General features: G+C 39.5%; 1 long non-coding RNA gene across 2 annotated transcripts in view; it reads right to left on the bottom strand.

Annotated features, from left to right (window-relative positions):
- LOC139041600 (uncharacterized) overlaps positions 1-19,775 on the bottom strand; it is a 47,213-nt gene that overhangs the window by 5,497 nt on the left and 21,941 nt on the right. The window contains exons 1-2 of one of the 2 annotated variants that reach the window (XR_011497056.1): positions 8,164-8,336; positions 7,638-7,756 (exon numbers count right to left, since the gene is read on the bottom strand). This is a non-coding gene — a long non-coding RNA (uncharacterized lncRNA). Of the gene's footprint in view, positions 1-7,637; positions 7,757-8,163; positions 8,337-19,775 lie in introns of those variants that run through there. The other variant, XR_011497057.1, reaches the window with a different exon arrangement.

Genomic DNA, 19,775 nt, shown 5'->3' with positions numbered 1-19,775 from the left:
AGACCACACAGAGGAGAGAATTAGTGAGCTCAGAGATAGAAAGAAACCTAGAAATGATTCAAGTGGGGGAGGAGAGAGAACTAAGACGTAAAAAATTTAAGAAATTCTTCAAAAAATATCCAACTCAATTAAGAAAAGTAATACAAGGATTATAGGTATTCCACAAAGAGAAGAGAGGGAGCAAAGAGCAGAGAGCTTGTTCAAAGAAATAAGAGCTGAGAACTTCCAAAACCTGGAGAAGAAACTAGACATAGCAGTATAAGAAGCTAATAGAACTCCTAATTACCTCAACGCAAAAAGACCTTCTCCAAGGCATGTAATATCAAAACTGTCAAAAGTCAAGGACAAAGAAAAAATATTAAGGGTAGCAAGATGGAAGAAAAGAATCTACAAAGGAAACTCCATAAGGCTTTCGGTAGACTTCTCAGCAGAAACCATAAAGGCTAGGAGAGAGTGGAGTGACATATTCAAAATACTGAAGGACAAAAACTATCAGCCAAGAATACTCTATCCAGGAATTGGAAACTCTATCCAGCCAAGAAAACTCTATCCAGAAAAATTGACAGCAATCCAGTGAAACTGTCCTTCAGAAATGATGGAGAAATAAAACCTTTCCCAGAGAAACCAAAGCTGAGGGAGTTCACTACCACTAGGCCTGCCTTACAAGAAGTGTTGAAAGGAGCCCTCCTACCTAAAGCAAGAAAACAAAAGTTTACAAAACTTTGAGCAAAGAGATAAATGGACAGGCAAAATCAGAAAATTACTGCTCTATATCAGAATAGCTTAGTAAACAACAAAGGTTATAGGTTCTAAATGACAAAGGGAAACAAAGTGTCAAAAATAAATATAACCACTTCAACTTTGCCACAAACTCACAACACGAAAAAGAATGATTTGTGACAACAAACACATAGAAGGTGAAGAGGAAAGAGATGAAAGCTGCTTAGGCTGATGGAGATAAGAGGCTATCAGAAAAAGGACTATCTCATCTATGAGATCTTTTATACAAACTCCATGGTAACCACGAAACAAAAAATCAGAGCAGAGTCACCTATCATAAATAAAGAGGAAACTGAGAAAACAATCACACAAAGCCACCTAACTGAAATGACAGACAGAAACACCAGGAAAGGAAAACAATGGAAACATAGATCAACCGGAAAACAAAAGATAAAATAGCAGTATTAAACCCTCACATATCAAGAATCACTCTAAATGTAAATGGATTAAATTAATCAATCAAAAGACACAGGGTGGCTGGATGGATTAAAAAACAAGACCCAACAATATTCTGCCTCCAGGAAACACATGTCAGCTCTAAAGACAAATGTAGGCTCAGAGTGAAGGGATGGAGGATGATACTCCAAGAAAATGGCATCCAAAAGGAAGTGGATGTAGTGATACCTGTTTCAGACAAAACAGACTTCAAGATCAGAAAGATAACTAGATACAAAGATGGGTATTAGATAATGACAAAAGGGACATTCCACTAAGAAGACATAACATTAATATATATGCACCTAACACAGGAGCAGGAAAGTATATGAACCAACCATTAACAGTCTTAAAGGGAGAAATTGACAGCAACACAATAATAGTAGGGCACCTTAACACCCCACTTACATCAATGAATAGATCATCCAGATAGAAAGTCAACAAGGAAAGAGTGGCCCTAAATGAAGCACTAGAGCAGATAGACTTAGTAGATATATATAGAACTTTCCATCCAAAAGCAGTAGAATATACATTCTTCTCAAGTGCTCAGTCAACATTCTTAAAGATAGACCATGTGTTGGAAAACAAAGCACAACTAAAAAAATTTAAGAAGATTGAAATCACATCAACCATCTTTTCCATCCATGATGGTATGAAACTAGAAATCAACTACAAGAAAAAAACTGGGAAAGTCATAAATATGTGGAGACTAACTAACATGCTTCTGAACAACTATTGGATCAATGAAGAAATCAAAAAATACCTAGAGACAAATGAAAATGGAAATACAAAATACCAAAACTTATGGGATGCATCCAAAGCAGTACTAAGAGGGAAATTTACAGCAATACAGAACTACCTCAAAAAACAAGAACAATTTCAAACAAACAATCTTACACTATACCTAAATAACTAGAAAAAGAAGAGCAAACAAAGCCAAATGTCAGTAGAAGAAAGGGAACAATAAAAATCAGAGCAGAGATAAATGAAATAGAGATTGAAACACAATAGAAAGATCAATGAAACTAAGAGCTGATTCTTTGAGAAGATAATAAAAATGACAAACTCTTGGCAAGATTCACTAAGAAAAAAAGAGAAAATTCAAATAAATAGAATGAAAAACAAAGTAAGAGAAATTACAATGGACACCACAGAAATAAAAAAGATTATAAAAGAATACTTTGAAAAGCTATCCACCAAGCAATTGGATAGTCTAGAAGAAATGGATAAATTCTTAGAATCATACAACCTCCCAAAAATTAATCAAGAATAAATAGAGAACCTGAATAGATCAAGCACAAATAACAAGATTGAAACAGTAATCAAAAACCTCCCAAAAAACAAAAGTTCAGGACCAGATGGCCTCCCCAGTAAATTCTAACATTCAAAGATTTAATACCTATCCTTCTTAAACTATTCCAAAATAGAGAAGCGGACAGAATGCTTCCTAACTCCTTTTATGAGGTCAACATTACCCTGGTACCAAACCAGACAAGAACAACACAAAAAAGGAAAATTACAGGCTGATACCACTGATGAACAATGATGCAGAAATCCTCAACAAAACATTAGCAAATCAGATAAAACTATACATTAAAATGATTATACACTACAATCAAGTGGAATTTATTCCAGGGATGCAAGGATGGTTCAACATCCACAAGTCAATCAATGATTAATTAACAAAATTCATTATTAACAAAATTCATTAACAAAATGAAGAATAAAAATCACATGATCATTTCAACAGATGCAGAGAAAGGATTTGACAAGATTAATATCCATTTATGATTAAAAACTCTGAATAAAATGGGTATAGTAGGAAAGTACCTCAACATATTAAAGGTCATATATGACAAACCCACAGCGAATATCATACTCAATGGTGAAAAAGTGGAAAGTTGTTCCTCTGAGAATAGGAACAGGACAAGGATTGCCACTCTCACCACTTTTAATCAATATGGTGCTGGAAGTTTTAGCCAGAGCAATTAGGCAAGAAAAAGCAATAAAAGGGATTCAAATTGGAAAGGAAGAAGTAAAACTGTCACTATTTGCAGATGACATGATTCTATACATAGAAAACCCTAAAGAATCCACAAAAATCTGTTAGAAATAATCAATGAATACAGTACATTTGAAGAGTACAAAATAAACATACAAAAATCAGTTGCATTTCTATACGCTAACAACAAACTAGCAGAAAGAGAAATCAAGAATACAATCCCATTTACAACTGTAACAAAAAAAAAAATGAAATACCTAGGAATAAATTTAACCAAGGAGGTGAAAGACCTATACACTGAAAACTATAAGACGTTATTGAAAGAAATTGAAGAAGACATAAAGAAATTGAAAGACATTCCATGCTCCTGGATTAGAATAAACGTAGTTAAAATGCTCATATTATCTAAAGCAATCTACAGATTCGATGCAATCCCAATCAGAATCCCAATGACATTCTACACAGAAATAGAACAAAGAATCCTGAAATATACATGGAACAACAAAAGACTCTGAATATACAAAACAATCCTGAGGAAAAATGAACAAATGTGGAGGTATCACACTCCTTGAATTCAAAATATCCTACAAAGTTATAGTCATCAAAACAGTATGGTACTGGCACAAAAACAGACACACAGATCAATGGAACATAATCAAGAGTCCAGAAATAATTCCACACATCTGTGGACAGGTAGTCTTCCACAAGGGAGACAAAGAACATACAATGGAGAAAGGAAAGTCTCTTCAATAAATCGTGTTGGGAAAACTGGAGAGCCACATGCAAAAAAATGAAAGTAGGCTGTTATCTTACACCATACACAAAAATTAACTCAAAATGGATTAAAGACTTGAATGTAAGACCTGAAACCATAAAACTTCTAGATGAAAATATAGGCAATGCACTCTCTGACATTAGTTTTAACAGCAACTTTCTGAATACCATATCTACTCAGGCAAGGGAACCAAGAGGAAAAATAAATAAATGAGACTACATCAGACTAAAAAGCTTCTGCAAGGCAAAGAAAACCATCAACAAAATGAGAAAACAATCCACCAACTCTGAGAATATATTTGCAAATCATATATCTGACAAAGGGGGTTGATTTCCAAAATATATAAAGAACCCGTGCAACTCAACAACAAAACGGTGAACAACCTGATCAAAAAAAATGGGCAGAGGATATGAGCAGACATTTTTCCAAAGAACATATACAGAGGGCCAACAGGCACATGAAAAGATGTTCAACATCACTAATTGCTAGGGAAATGCAAATCAAAACTACAATGAGATATCTCACACCCATCAGAATGGCTATAATTAACAAGACAAGAAAAGACAAGTGCTGGAGATGACATGGAGAAAAGGCAACCCTTGTACAATGCTGGTGGGAATGTAAACTGGTGCAGGTGCTATGGAAAACAGTATGGAATTTTCTCAAAAATACAAATGATTCAGCTACTCACTACTGGGGGTATTTATCCAAAGAACATGAAATCAATAATCCAAAAAGATATATGCACCACTATGTTCACTGCAGCATTATTCACAATAGCCAAGATGTGGAAGCAACTCAAGCGCCCATCAATGGATGCATGGATAAAGAAGATGTGGTGTATATATATATGATGGAATCCTATGCAGCCATAAAAAGGGACAACATCATCTCATTCGCAACAACATGGATGAACCTTGAGGGTATTATGCTAAGTAAAATGTCAGCCAGAGAAAGACAAATACTGTATGATTTCATTCATATGTGGAAGATCAACAAGCGAACACATAGATAAGGAGAACAGAATAGCAGTTACCAGAGGACAAGGGAGTAGAGGGAGGGTGAAAAGGGGTAAAGGGACAAATATACATGGTGATGGATAAAAACTGGACTCTCGGTGATGCAACAGGGCAATCTATGCAGAAACTGAAATACAATAATGTACACCTGAAATATACACAATGTCATAAGAGAATATGACCTCAATAAAATAATTTTTTTAAATAATAAATAAATTAAATGGACAATGAACTTAAATATACATTTCTGTAAAAAAGATATACAAACGGCCGATAAACACCTGAAAAGATACCTAATTTAACGTCGTTAGTCGTTAAGGAATTGCAAATCAAAACCACAATGAGCTACTACTTCACATCCAGCAGGATAACTCTAATCCAAAAAAAAAGCAGAAAATAATAATTGTTGGTGCGAATGTGGAGAAACAAGAATCCTCATACACTGATAAGGGGAATGTAGAATGGTGCAGCTACTGTGGGAAACGGTTTGTCAATTTCTCACAAAGTTGAATTTAGAGTTACCACTGGGCTCAACAATTTCACTCTTAGATATATACCCAAGAGAACTGAAAGCGTATGTTTACACAATAACTTGTACACCAAGTTCATGTTAACATTATTCATATTATAAGGAAGAAGTGGAAGCAACCCAAATGTCCACTGATTGATGAATGGATAAACAAAATGTGGTATACTTATACAATGGAATATTATTCAGCCATAACATGGAATTAAATTTTGATGCATATTACATCATGAATGAACCTTGAAAACATTATACTAGGTGAAAGAAGCCAGATATAAAAAGCCACATATTTATGATTCCATATATTTGAAAGACCTAGAATGGGCAAATTCACAGAAACAGAATGAAGAGCAGTGTTCGCCAGGGCACGAGGGAGAGAGAAATGAGGAAGGACTGCTTAATGGGTCTGTGGTTTCTTATTGGAGTGATGAAAATATTGTAGAATTAGATAGTTGGGATGGTATCACAACATTGTGAGTGTTTTAAAAAGCATTGAACTTTATACTTAAAAATCATTAAAGTGGTGATTGGTTAAAATGGTTATGTGAATTTTAACTATTTTTTTAAAAAAGCAATAGTCATACAAGACATTCTCCCTTCCCGTTCACATCTCTTTAATTCTGACACTTACTTTCATGGAACATGACCGTGGGAGAAGAGACTAAGTCTTACACATTGTGATATGTCTCCTTTCCCATCAAGAACTAAATTTCTTTCTTATTACTTGCTAAGAAATCCAGAAGAAGGCATAAACTTGACAGGAAATCACATCTCAGCCTCTTGTCAATGTTTAAACAATTTCCTTGCTAATGAAACTAGAGGTCAAGTGTCCACAGGGTCAACAGCAGCCCAAGTGAGTGTCTGTGCCTCAATCCCCTACCCTTTCTCATAAATATTTCTTGACTCTTTGTTGTTTGAATAAATGACTACAAGGCAAATGCTCCTGAAAGGTTGCTGATCAAAGTGCGCTTTATTGTTACAGACATAATTAAGTAATGCTTCTATGTATCCTTTCTTTGGGGAGATGGAACACAAAAGATACTAGAATCTCAAACAACTTAGTCAGAAAGGCATCCAATTACTAATACTTTTTAATTATCACGGCTAGCTGCTCTGCAGTCACATCTGCAAGGTTTAGCTGTATTTACAGAAATTAAACCGCAAATCAAGTTGTGAAACTCTCCCCTCTTATGAGTTGTCCAAAGACTATTAAACAAAATAGAATTTAAAAACAGCATGGAGTTATAAATAGCCTGCTGTTTGGTATAGCTTGTCAATCTGTTACCACTTACGCATATTCTCTAACAGCTCTCTAATTAGCACTCACTTTTGATACTACTGCTCCTAAAATGTTTACGTTGGAAGTTACAAATTACTGTCTAATTATACTGGCTACTTTGTTTTGCATAAAGTTTTAAAAAAATCCCATTCGTGCTATAAAAAAAGTGTGCTGTCATCACTTTTTCTATAGAATGACTAATAAAGTTTGCCAGTTTTAAGCTGGATATCAGCAATGAGCAACTTTAATTAAATTTGGCAGTGTAAGAATTCAAGACTTTACTTCCTTTAGGAGCGAACCCCTTGCAAGCATGAAACGTTTGCATAAATGAAGTCAAAAGATATAATGCCAGTAGAGTGGCAAACTCAGCATTTGACTCGCAAATTCCAGGAAAAACTTTTCTTTCGAAAGTTTCCAGCTTCCCAAAGGTTGCTGTGCGCAAGGAACTTGAAACATTTGTGCTTCTACAAACCCAGTCTGGGAGAACCTTGGAAATCAGTGCTGCGAGGGGTCAAAGCAAGAGAAAAACTACTGCTTTGGCAGAAAAATATCAGGGCGATGATCTTAATAAAACTGAACTTTGCCAGATCCATTTAAGTTCTTCACATTCTGTGAAGTCTCCCTGCTGTGAAACGAGCCAAACCATTCATCAAAACCAATCATCCTGTCACTGGGAACTCTTTATCCAGAGTCTCCTGGTGGTTACACTGATGTAAATTGTATCATTTGTTCAAAATATTCCTGCTTCTACTACCAGGGAGAGGGGATTCCAGAAGGACTGTAATCTCACTCCACTGACACCAGGGGGCGTTGTGACTTACTTTGACCAATGATGTGCGAGTGAGTGCTTCTGAACAGAGATTTGAGGGCCATCATGTTGTCCATCACAGCTCATGAAGCCAGCATGTATCAGATAAAGGCTGCTCCTTCTGCCTTGGTCCTGGAACGCAGATAACCTGGATGAGCCACAGCCAACCCATGATGGGCATGAATTTACAATGAACGGAACATGTAGCGGCCATTTGGTACTGCAGCATCACTCAGCCTATGCTGATTGCTACATACACTTAACTGCCATGTGCTATTTCAGTATTTAGTAAATATCCAATAAATATTGAAAAAAATGAATGAACTAATGGATGAAGGGAATAAAAACTGCAAAAATTGTTGTTATTATTATTATTATTAAGATTAAATCTGCATATTCAAATGCAAGTTGTCTGTGTTAAGAGGAAATTGTGTTACACTGTATTGAGACCAGCTTTATTTTCTAGGCACAAGGCCCACACCTCTCCATTTTACCCAAAAAGTCAGACGTGATCAACACACCACATGTTCTCTGATTACCAGGAAGTGTAGACCATGTGAGAGGCCAGCTTTCCTTCAGAACCTGATCAGTAGGGGCAGGCCTTCCTCATCACTGCGTTCCTGCCCATGCAACGTATCTCTAACACAACAGCACTGGTCCATCCCTTCAGTGTGTTTCACAAGCTCTTTTATGATGGAGACAGGGTCAAGTGGCAGCTCCAACGCATCTGCACAAGGGACATTTGGATTTGGAAAATAATCAGGGCACGACACAGGGTGAGCTGCCTTCCACATAAGCAATCTCCTGGCTAAGCCTCAACACACAGGATTTTGGATTGGCTTGTACGCTAATTATCAGCTGTTCTTGTCGGTATATAAATTATCAACACTCCATATAAAACCCCAGATTGAACTGCCCATAGTGATCCCCATTACGTGTCATACACTGTGGAAATTATTCTTCCTGGTCTGTAAGTGCTGGCCACCATAGCTTTCTGGTAGAGTTCTACTGGAAGATTATCTTCAGAACTGATACTGTTTCACATACTCCAAGTCCTCCACACAGCCATAATGAAGACCCACTTCTTGTGAAACCAAAAGCCCTGAGCAAAGCGAAGCATTTGTGGAACTGCTTTTCTGGTGGGAACAGTGTCACTTGGCACTCCCTGCCGCACTGGGCCTGGAACATTGTAAAAATGGAATTCCTTCTCGCTGGTGGCAGAACGGACTGAGACTGCTGCTCCCTGCCATTACCCCCAAACAGCTTTCAACATTTCACAAGCTGAGTTTGAGACGCCCATAAAATATTTGAACAGCCAAATTACCCCTTGGGAAGAAAGGAAACTTCCCCTTCTCCTGTACAATGAGCTCCTGCGATGTTCCAGGCCTATGTCTGCTTTGCTCCTTGCTCAAGCTGGGTAAGAGTTAAGAGGCACATAAAAACCTTCATACTAGAGTACTCAGTGTGGTGGTAGAGAAATCACAGCGTGCTGTGGGAGTAAAAAGAGCAGCTCTCAGCCTTGTCCATAGGGCGGGGTCAGGAAAGAAAGATCTCCTTGAGGAGGGAATACTAAGCTGAGGCAAAAAAGATGCCAACAAGGCAGCCAGGTAAAGGGTGAGGAGAAAGGAAGCTCCCAGCAGGAGACACGGCAAGTGCAAAGGCCTGCAGGGGAGGGTGAACATGGCGCCAGGAGAAACTGGAAAAGACTGACTGTCAGAGTCCAGAGTCCAGAGAGAGAAACGTGGGAGATGAGGCTGGAGAGCTTCAGTCAGTCAAAAAGATCTTTGACCAAGTGTTTGGAACTTTGGGCTTTATCATGAGTCAATAGGAAATCAGATTTACATGTTAGTAAATGTGCAAATTTGGCTACAGTGTAGTTTAGCAACAGTGGGTATGGGAAGTCCCGTTAGGATGCTGTATTTAGTTATCTACTGCTATTTAACAAATTATTCCAAAACTTAGGGGTTTAAAACAACACTTATTATCTCGCAATTGCTGTGAATCAAGAATCTGGGTACAACTTAACTGGATATTTAGGTTCACAGTTGCTTCCAAAGCTGCAATCAAAATGCCATCCAGGATTGCAGTCATCTCAAGGCTCAGCTGGAAAAGGACTTTCTTCTAAGTTCAGTCATGGTGGTTTGCAGCTGTTAGACTGAGGGCCTCGATATCTCACTGTCTGCTGATCAGAAGCCCACAGGGAGACTCACAACATAGCCGTATGCCTCATCACAGCCAGCAAGAGCGACGAGCCAGAGAGAGAGAGCAGGCAAGCAAAGCTGAGGTCGCAGTCTTTGATAATCTAGTCTCAGAAGTGGCGTCCCATCACTTTTGCCATATTCCTCTCACTAGAAACAAGTCACTACACCCAAACCCACTCTCAAGGGGAAGATATTACACAGGGTCATGAACACCAGGACACCGGGATCAAAGGGAGCCATCTTAGATTCTACCTGCCACAAAAGCTGTTGCAATGATTCACGTTTGAGATGCTGGTAGACGTAGTAGAAACGAAGAAAAGTAGACAGATGCGATGACTATTTAGACAGTAGAATCAACAGGATTTAGGCATTGCAGTGAGGAAGAGGTAGAAGGCAAGAATGACTCTCAGGTTCTGGCTTCAGCAAAGGGGAGAATGATGATGCTACTTGCTGAAATGTAAACACTTAAGGAGAAATTAGATTTCTAGGCAGAAATTTTATGAGTTTTGTTTTGTACATGTTGAGCTTGAAGTGCGTGTGAAACATCAGAGCAGAGTTGTCCTTCCAGGTCTGATCTGGAACAAGAGATTTTTGGGTCCTCCCTCAGAGGCCCAACTTCTGGTGAGTTTTTTATGAACACGTATATTAAATTGGATTCTACCCACCTGTTAATCTGGTTATGCGAAGCCATGGATGGATGGCCCTTCTGGTCCGAATATGGAAAGAAGACCCTAGTAGTCACTACTCTAACTGAATAATTATCCTTCAGGAAAAATATAGACTAGTCCAGCAAAAGCCTTCTCTAGTTGCAGTATATTGAGACTGTACAAATCCTTCTATCTTCACATTGGATATAAAACAGAGTCGTCCAGCTGGTGATCAAGTCAAATTTTAAGTTGTAAAGAATCATCAGGCACCTGAAATGCAAAGGACTTGAAAGACAAAACTTCCATTTTCTGACGTCTCTAGGTAGTGGGAGGGAACAGAGGGGCCTCAGTGGATCAGAGATGCAGAAGCAGAGGCGTCTCCCTGCAGAGATCCACAGACACCCCGTGAGGCAAATCAATTTGGGGGTGAGAAGTCTGATGCTCATTAAGAAAATGCAAGCACATGGTGGGAATCAGTGAACTGTTTTAGTTTCCTTGTTCAATAACATCTCTTTATTATAGCCTTCCCTGAAACACGAGATAGCTCTGAAACTTTATTGTGTGCAAAGACAAAAGATGGCAAAGCTTTTCAGAAAAGTCTCATGAGAAAACAGGTAGAATTATCTTGATCACATAAATTAGACCCAAAAAATCCAGGTCTTACTCAAATTGATGATGAAAAAGGAAGGGGAATACAGTACTGAAAACAAATGTTCCTGTGTATTACTCCACTGGCTTATACATGGACCGAGATCCTGAGGTCCATCAGTGTTCAAGATGGTAACCGGAGAGGCAGGTTCTTTGACCGCACTGCTGCTTTTCAGGAGTGCTAGAAAGCAAGCCACGTCCTTGTATTCCACTCAGTAATACCAAGTCAACCACTTCCTTTTGTTTTTGCATTTCAAGGATGCCTACAAATCTTTGCTAAGGAGAATTCTGGCAAAACTGCCAACAAAGACACAACAGAAAATTACGATAATTAGTTCAATTAGTTAGTTAGGGAAAATCAGTTAGTAATGATGGAGTAACTACTAACTAACCCAGAATTTTGCTAAGTGCAATTATAAATCACAAGAAGCTATCATATGTGCTGAATGTCTCCTTGAATATATAAGAACCAGGTATTCTATAAATAATAGTACTATATTAATTATCATTAATAATTAGCTGATTTATAATTAATCTAATTAGCCCGCTGGTTATTAATAAATGTTAAATATTTATTGCATACTTACTATGTGCCAGGCATGGCTCTAAGCAGTTTATGTTGAACCTCACAGCCACCTCATGAGGTGGGTACTTTGTGCACGAGGAAGCAGATGCACCAAGGGATGAAGCAGCTTTCCCAAGGTCACTCAGCAGGGAGATGGTGAATTTACTATGAGATGCGGAGTCTCTGAATTCAGAGCGCTGCATTATGACCTTTAAGTTCATCACAAAACTCAGGCTATACAATTGCCCTAGGAGGCAGGCACTCGAATCAGGCCATTTTATAAATGCGAGACTGATACTCAGAGAGAAGATATAACTTTATACTTTATACTGCATGAAGGCCAAGATATTTGCTCTCCAATAAAAAGATATACATTCTGTATAAGGAGGATTCCACACATTCCACACACCTCAGCAGGACAGAATTAGTGAGACACAGGAAAGCCGAAGTCACTCCACATGAAGAAGAACTCCACCACCACCAAAGCCTCCTAGAAAGGTCACAGCAGTGCGAGGGCCCCTTCACTGATACATCAGGTCAAGGCTGACGGGGCTGATGAAGAGGGGATTTTTGCATCAGGAAAAGGTTCTACCACTGACCTCTGAGGTCCTCTCCAACCTCAGGATGCTATGATTCACATGACTAAAGCACCGGTTCCTTTCATTCCTGGGAACCTTGTTCTTTGTATTCTGCACTCCTTACCATAAAATCGAGAAACAATGCAGGCTGGCAGCATAAAACTAATTTTGTTTTTTTTTTCTTTTTTTTCTATTTTTTCTATTTATAGAAACATAATTAGAGATCAGGTTAGGTGATCTGAAAAATATAAGAAACTAACTTCAGTGTTTGACTCTCCAAGGAATAAGACCAGTCTTAATATTAGTTGGAGTCATTTTCTAATTTAGCAGGGACATTTCATTTTTCAACTGCCAGTGAGGTGATTGGTGTGGCAGAGACAGACAGATCGAGCTGTGAGCAGCATGGATGGATGGTCCAGTGGGGACTGCATATGCTTGCCTTGGGTATTAGGTTTCGTACTTTCTATAGACGCATTCCTTTAAAGAGTTTTGCAAATTTGATGCAAGGTTAGAAACCTGCCTCACTGCTTCTGACAAACAATGCAAACATCCCAAGTGCTGTCAGCCTGTTCAGCCCTATGACACGAGCATACTATTCTTCGAGCATCATGCTTCTTTCTTTGTCAAGAACAAGCTTCTTTTGTCTGCAAAACTCATGGAGAGGATTATTTCCAGCAAAGGACAAAAGCAGAGAATAAGAGTAGTGGCCAATTTGCGTGTGTTCAGCTCAGAGTCTCCCTCTGTTACCCTACACAGGCTGAAATCAATCCTTCCAGATATGTGGGCCCAGGAGAAATAACAGTGGACTCTAGAGAAATACGTAGTTGTCAGAAAAAATAGAAGCCAGTAGATGGAAATTCTCTTATCTTCCATCTACCAAATCTCTAAACTTTGCTGCATCGGTACCTCTCCTCTTTCTCTCCCCTTGCAGTTGAGGAAGAAGTCCTTTCCCACATATGTGGAAGCCTCCTTCCCCTGCTTGTGCTGTGAACCTCAACCCTTCCATCCGTCTAAGGAACCCCACTGACTCTGTTGTTCTCTGCCCCTCCTGTAACTTCATCACCCCCTTATTCTTCAGATACATCCCATAAACATTCAAAAATGTTCTACTCTCTCCCATCTTTAAAAAAGGAAACTATTTACACCCCACATGCCTCTTTAGCATGTCTTATTCCTGTCTTATTCCTCTCCTCCTCGTTATAGTCAGTCTTCAAAAGAATTTGAGTTGTCTGTATACACTGTCGCCACATCTTCTCACTTCCATTCGTTCTCTCTTAGATCCACTCTAAGCTGGCCTCATCATCATGACTCCACCAAAAGTGCTCTCACCAAAGGTACTAGGGGCCTCCATGTTTCTAAATCCAATGGCTACATTTTAATCCCCACTTCACATAGCCTTTTGGGAGGATGTGTCATTTCTCTTGAAATGTCCTCTGGTTTCTGTGACTGCATGCTCTGCTGGCTTTCCTATATCTCTCAATCCCTGTCTCTTGGGTGTACCACCTCCTCCACTCAGTTTCACATATCAAAGTTCCTCAGGGTTTAGCCCTAACTGTTCGCCTCTTCAAATTTCTTCCTAGGGATTTCTCTCATTCTCAAGGCATCAAACACAATCCATCTGCAGAATCATGTCTGTCTTGTTCAGCAGAATTTCTCAATGCCCAGGACAGTACCTCACACATGTAGTCTCTCCATTATCTTTGCTTTATTAATTGACTTGAAGCCAGAAATTCCAGGTTAATCATGGAGAAAGGCACAGCAAGTGACAGGGAGTTAAACACAAGGGTTAAAAGTGACTTTGAAGTCAGATCTTGGTTCATAGCCCAGGTCTTCTTCTTACTAGCTTTGTGATTTTGGACAAATTACTTATGCTTTCCCCTTATTTCTAAAATAGGGTTCAGACTAGATTGGGTGTATTCAGGGTGGTCTGGCCGTTAACCATATGACTTCACTCCTATGTGGAAGATAAACAAACAAACACAGGGTTATAGAGAACAGATTGGTGGTTACCAGAAGGGAAGGGGATGAGGGGAGGGCAAAAGGGGTAAAGGGATACATATGTATGGTGATTGATGGCAACTAGACTTTTGGTGGTGAACACGAGGCAGTCTACACAGAAGTCAAAATATAATGACATACACCTCAAATTTATATAATGTTATAAACCAATGTGACCTCAATAAAAAATTAGCATGCTAAATAAATAAATAATAGAATAAAATAAGGTTAAATATGGTATCTATGTTGGATTTCTCTGAGAATTAAATGTACACTAGAGTTAAAATTTCATAAGGTCAGATATTTTCACCTATTCTGTTCAGTGAATAATCCATTTCACCTAGAGTCCAGCTATGCTCAGTAAACTCTTCCTGCACACCAAATGCAGCCCACCACCTGTCCATATGGCCCAAGAGCTAAGAAGGGTCTTTACATTCTTTAAATATTTGAGGAAAAGGAACAAGAATATGTGATAGAGACAGTATGTGGCTTACAAAGTGTAAATTATTTACTATCTCATTACAGAAAAAATTTTCTGACCCCTAGAATAATGCCTGACACAGATTAGGTGTCCAAAATAAACTTTTATTAAATGACTAAATGAATGAGTGAAAGTATGCACGCATCTAAAGTGCCGAGAGGCTAATGCGTACTGAGTGCTACGTGAAGCACTGTGCTGCCATCGTCATCACTGTCTTGTGTGTGAAACCTCTCTAACAGAAGGCAATGTCAGGGCTCCCACCACCCGTCAAAATAACCTGCTGAAAAATGAAGCATTCAAAATGCCCCCATTTATCTACCATCACACTCTTCATTTGATGATGCTTTAAAACTACTTTATTAAATTGAAAAGTTGTTTTAATAATTTTATATCTATTATGAATGATTTATTCCATTGCTAGTGATGCCGGCATTGTGATCCCCTCACCCTTAAGGACAGTGTTTTCTAAGAACTGACAGTCTTCTGATGAGTTTTTCTAGGCAAAAAAACCATATTTACTGCAAGGACACACATTGTTTTGATACACAACATCCGTACAACAGACAGTCTCCCTTCTTTGGGTAATTCTGCCATTTCTTATAGGAAATCACCCCTCACTACTCTCAGTCCATGAACATCAGGCAGAATTGACATCCCCTTGGCTGAGGAGAGGGCATGACACACAGGACTGACCAGCCAATGCATCACAGTCCCCTGGCCATGGCAGGTAATTAAAGGACAGGTGCATGGCCCAGCCAGAACTCTCTTTTTCACCAGCTTTTAACCCGAAACATTAAGGAGTTTGAACCACTAGCAGCCATCTTGCTCTTAGTAGAGTTTGATCTTGCAGCCAAAACAGAAAAGAATAGCCAAGAAATGGAGAGAAACTGAGCTCAGCGACATCTTTCTGAGCCTCTCTCTCAAGAGCTCACTTGACTAGTCTGTTTGGTCACCACGTGGCTTAATAAATCCCCTCTTCCCTGCAAGCCGGATTGAGTTAGAGCTGTTTGGTTTAGAATGAATGGAAAATCGAACTGACACACTTGTCTAGGTCATTCCTTTTCATTCTATGCTTTAAACTAGCTACCTAAGGAAGTGAAATTGTGCCTTTAGATGAAACACTATCAAGAAGCAGTCATTCACTCCAGAAACACGTCATAGAAGCCACTGCATCAGAGATTACAAGCCTGCAAGAGGCCACTATAGGATCTTTAGAGACAGAGTTCCAGAATTTGAAAGACAGATGTGACTTTAGAGAAGACTATATATTAAGGGGGTCACAAATCCAAAAACATACAGAGCCAGAAAGAGAACGTAACTGAGTAGAGGCCAGGAGTGAGAATAGAAATAGCACAAGGACAATGAAAAATGGCCAACATCACTCAGCTGCAGGGACCAGGAGCAGGAAAGAGTGGTGGCCCCCATCTGCACTGGAGGCACCCCCTGCATAAGCAGCCTCCACTTGGCGTCAGTTGACCATTGCATGTGGGAACTAAGGTTCAAGATGCAAGAGTTTAGGTGAAATTTTTCTGTCTTTAAATGATGTCAAATAAATTGCTTTCTTAAAAACTGTGTGACTCAAATATAATATATATTGAGGCCACACTCAGCCCATAAGTTGCCAGAATATCCATTGTGCAGGTGCGGGGGGTGGTCGCAGGGAGTAAACTAAACCCCACAATGGGCAATGTCTTACCCAGTGCCACCAACCTGCTGGCAAGAGGCAAAGACCAGACTCAAATTCCGCTCTCCTGATCTGTGCCCCAACGCTGAACAGACCAAAGATCACACTGTAATAGAGTAATCCTTCATACCTGGACAGCAACGCCGATTTGTATAGCATTCTCCCATAAGGTGAGACTTAATCCTTAGAATAACTCCCTGGAATGTAGATACTATTCCTACTTCTACTTTACAGAGAAGCAAACTGACGTTCCTGTTGCTTGAGTAATTTTCCTGAAGTTGAGTACAAAAGGCAGAACTCATGTACTGCCAGGACTTAACTCATCCTCTTTCCTTCTAACCATAACCTCCTTTTCTTCCTTGGTCTCAGATCTCAGCAAAAGGTAGCACCAGTCCCCCTCCCAGCTCTCAAGCCACACACACACATATACTCACACACACACACATATACACACACACACACACACATATATACATACACACACACACACTCACACACACACATGCACTCACACTCACCTCACACACCACACATACTCACACACACACACCACATACACACACTCACACACACACTCACACACTCTCACTCACACACACACCACACACACACACACACAGACAGCTGATTCTGCTCTAAATTTCTCTCTGATCTCTCTTTTTTTCCTCCACCTCCACTGCCAGTTGTCATCACCTCTCACCTGGATCAGGATCCAGACAAAAAGAGCCAAAGTGAGCTTCCTAAAATGCTATCCCCTCCTTGGCTTGTACTATCTTGCCCTTCTTTCACAGCACTTACACTGTGTTGTAATTGTCTTTTTTTATTGAAGTAACTTTGGTTTATAACATCATGCAGATTTCAGGTGTCCATCATTATAATTTGACTTCTGTATTCATTACCTCATTTTCACCACCAGAAGTCTTGTTTCCATCCATCATCAAACAACTGTCCCCCTTTATCCGTTTTACCTTCCCCACCTCTCCTCCCCTCTGGTAATTACTAATCAGTTCTCGGTACCTATGTGTTTATTTGTGTGTTGTGCTGTTGTTCTAACAGTTTTTGCACATAGCTCTCTCTCTCCCCCACTCAACTGAGAAGTCTTACAAAGAAGGGATTTGCCACTGTATTCCTAGGACCGAGTACCTGGCTCAGAGTAGATGCTCAGCGGATGAGGAGGAAAAGAGAAGGGAGGAAATGTGGAGGAAGAGAAAGAAGAGATAAAGCTTCCAGATTCTTAGGGGAAGTGAGTTCAGAGATCACCTAGTTTCACCCTAATATTTCACAGATGAAGAACCAAGGCCTAAAGATGAAAGTACTCTTTTAAAGTCTAAACAGGCTATTACTGGGGGAAACAATATCAAGTTTAGGTCTTCTCAAGCCCATTCCATGCACTGTTAAAAAATCATGCATCTGAATGAATGCTTCAACTTTTTAGAAGGTTGGGCATAATTTCCTGCTATTTCCAAAAAAAGCCATTGCAAATTAAGAGCATCTGATGCTAATTTCAAAGGCCTTAGTACTACCCTGGGTAAAAATGATGTTAGCCTTAAGAGAAAAGTTGGACACTCAGTAAACACTTGCTAATTTGCCTCTGATTTCAAAACAAGTCATACAGTATTAATCCAAGTAAGCTGGTATCTGTTCACAGACCAACGGGCATGAATGACCTTGGTCTCTTCAAGCTGCCCTTCCTAGGGGTTAAAACCTCTAATTAACTTTTAGCTGATCATTGTTTATCCAGGAAAAATGCAGAAGTATTCCCTTTATGTCCCTTAAGCCATTCAGTTTAGGGAAACATCTAAAACCAAATCTTTGCTGTCCTGAGATGTCCATGTCCAGAGAGGGATTTATTTTCACTATGAAACATGGCATGCCATTTGGTCCTAATTCTCTGTCACTATAACATTTTAGATGAGCTGTTACCGAATATTTTTGTTGCAAATGGTTATATAATAGCAACATTGGAGCCTGGTGCATAATCAGTCATGAAAAATTGTGTCCAGCTCATGAAATAAAAATCAGCAATCCTTGGAATTGTGGCCAGACACTTTTATTAGCTTCCTTGAAATTTGGAGGCTAGGAATCTGCTCTAAGAGTTAATGAAAAGGCAGGGAGGCAAAAAGGACAATTTCTTCTCTCTTAGAGGTACTCTGGCTCTTCTCCACCTCTTGGAATATGCAGTGGTGCTTTTCCAAAAAATACAACGACAGGAATCCAAGGATGGCAGGCTAGGTTTGCACACAGATGAAGGAAGGCTCTCCTTGGGGTACATCCACATTGTTATTTAATTCTCTCAGACGCAATTAGTTACCTGTTGTTTTCACTCTGCATATTGCCAAAAGAAAATGAGTTTATATGTGGCAAAAGCCTAAGGGGAGAAAAAAGTACAAGTTTCCAACTTAGGGCCCTGGCTTCAAGTCTTGGCTCTCTCTCTGACTGGCAAGTTATTCAATCTCATCAGTTTTAAAAGATCCAATAAGGGTTGGCCCATGGCCAAGTGGTTGAGTTTGCACACTCTGCTTTGGCAGCCCAGGGTTTCACCAGTTCAGATCCTGGGTGCAGACATGGCACCACTTATCAAGCTGTGTTGAGATGGCATCCCACATGCCACAACTAGAAGTACCTACAACTACAATATACAACTATGTACCGGGGGGCTTTGGAGAGAAGAAGAGGAAAAAAAAAGATTGGCAACAGATGTTAGCTCAAGGCTAATCTTAGAAAAAAAAGAAGACCCAATAAACTGCATATGTAAAGCTTTTGTTCAAATAAACCTGACCAAGACAAACCTCTACTAAATGCATCTGTCCTTAAGAAATCTTATCACAGTTGTCATTTTACGGGTTTTTCTGGGTTAATATTTAATTAATCTCTGTATCCATAGGAGATATTGTCAATGCCACACCCATTTCCCTCCAACACTATCATTTTAGGAGGCTCATCCAGTTTCTGTATCTCTGGTCCTGAGAGATTTTCTTGGAACCCTGGAAGGCTATTGTCCAGTGGGCTGAAGTACCAAGGAGTTAACAGCTTGTGGCAGCAGCACTCAAATCATGATCCTCTGGAGTTGGCATAGAAATACCATAACTCCCTTTCCCCTTGGGAGGGACAATTCTGAGGTGTGTATTTTACATGTTTCCTCAGTCTCCCATGGGTTTAAGCTTCAGTCGGTCACTGTGGTATCTGGCATAAACAGGACACCCTTTGCTGACTGCTTTCCCTTGCCTGTATCACTTTCCCCGTCTCACCTATTTCCTGTACCTCCCAAATAAACTACTGGCACTGGAATCTTTGTCTCAGGATCTGCTTCTGAGGCAGCCCAGACTAAGATAATCTCCTTCCTAAGACT

Source organism: Equus asinus, chromosome 22 (assembly GCF_041296235.1).
Source record: "Equus asinus isolate D_3611 breed Donkey chromosome 22, EquAss-T2T_v2, whole genome shotgun sequence".
Lineage (NCBI taxonomy): Eukaryota > Metazoa > Chordata > Mammalia > Perissodactyla > Equidae > Equus > Equus asinus.
This window is presented reverse-complemented; position numbering and strand designations above follow the sequence as displayed.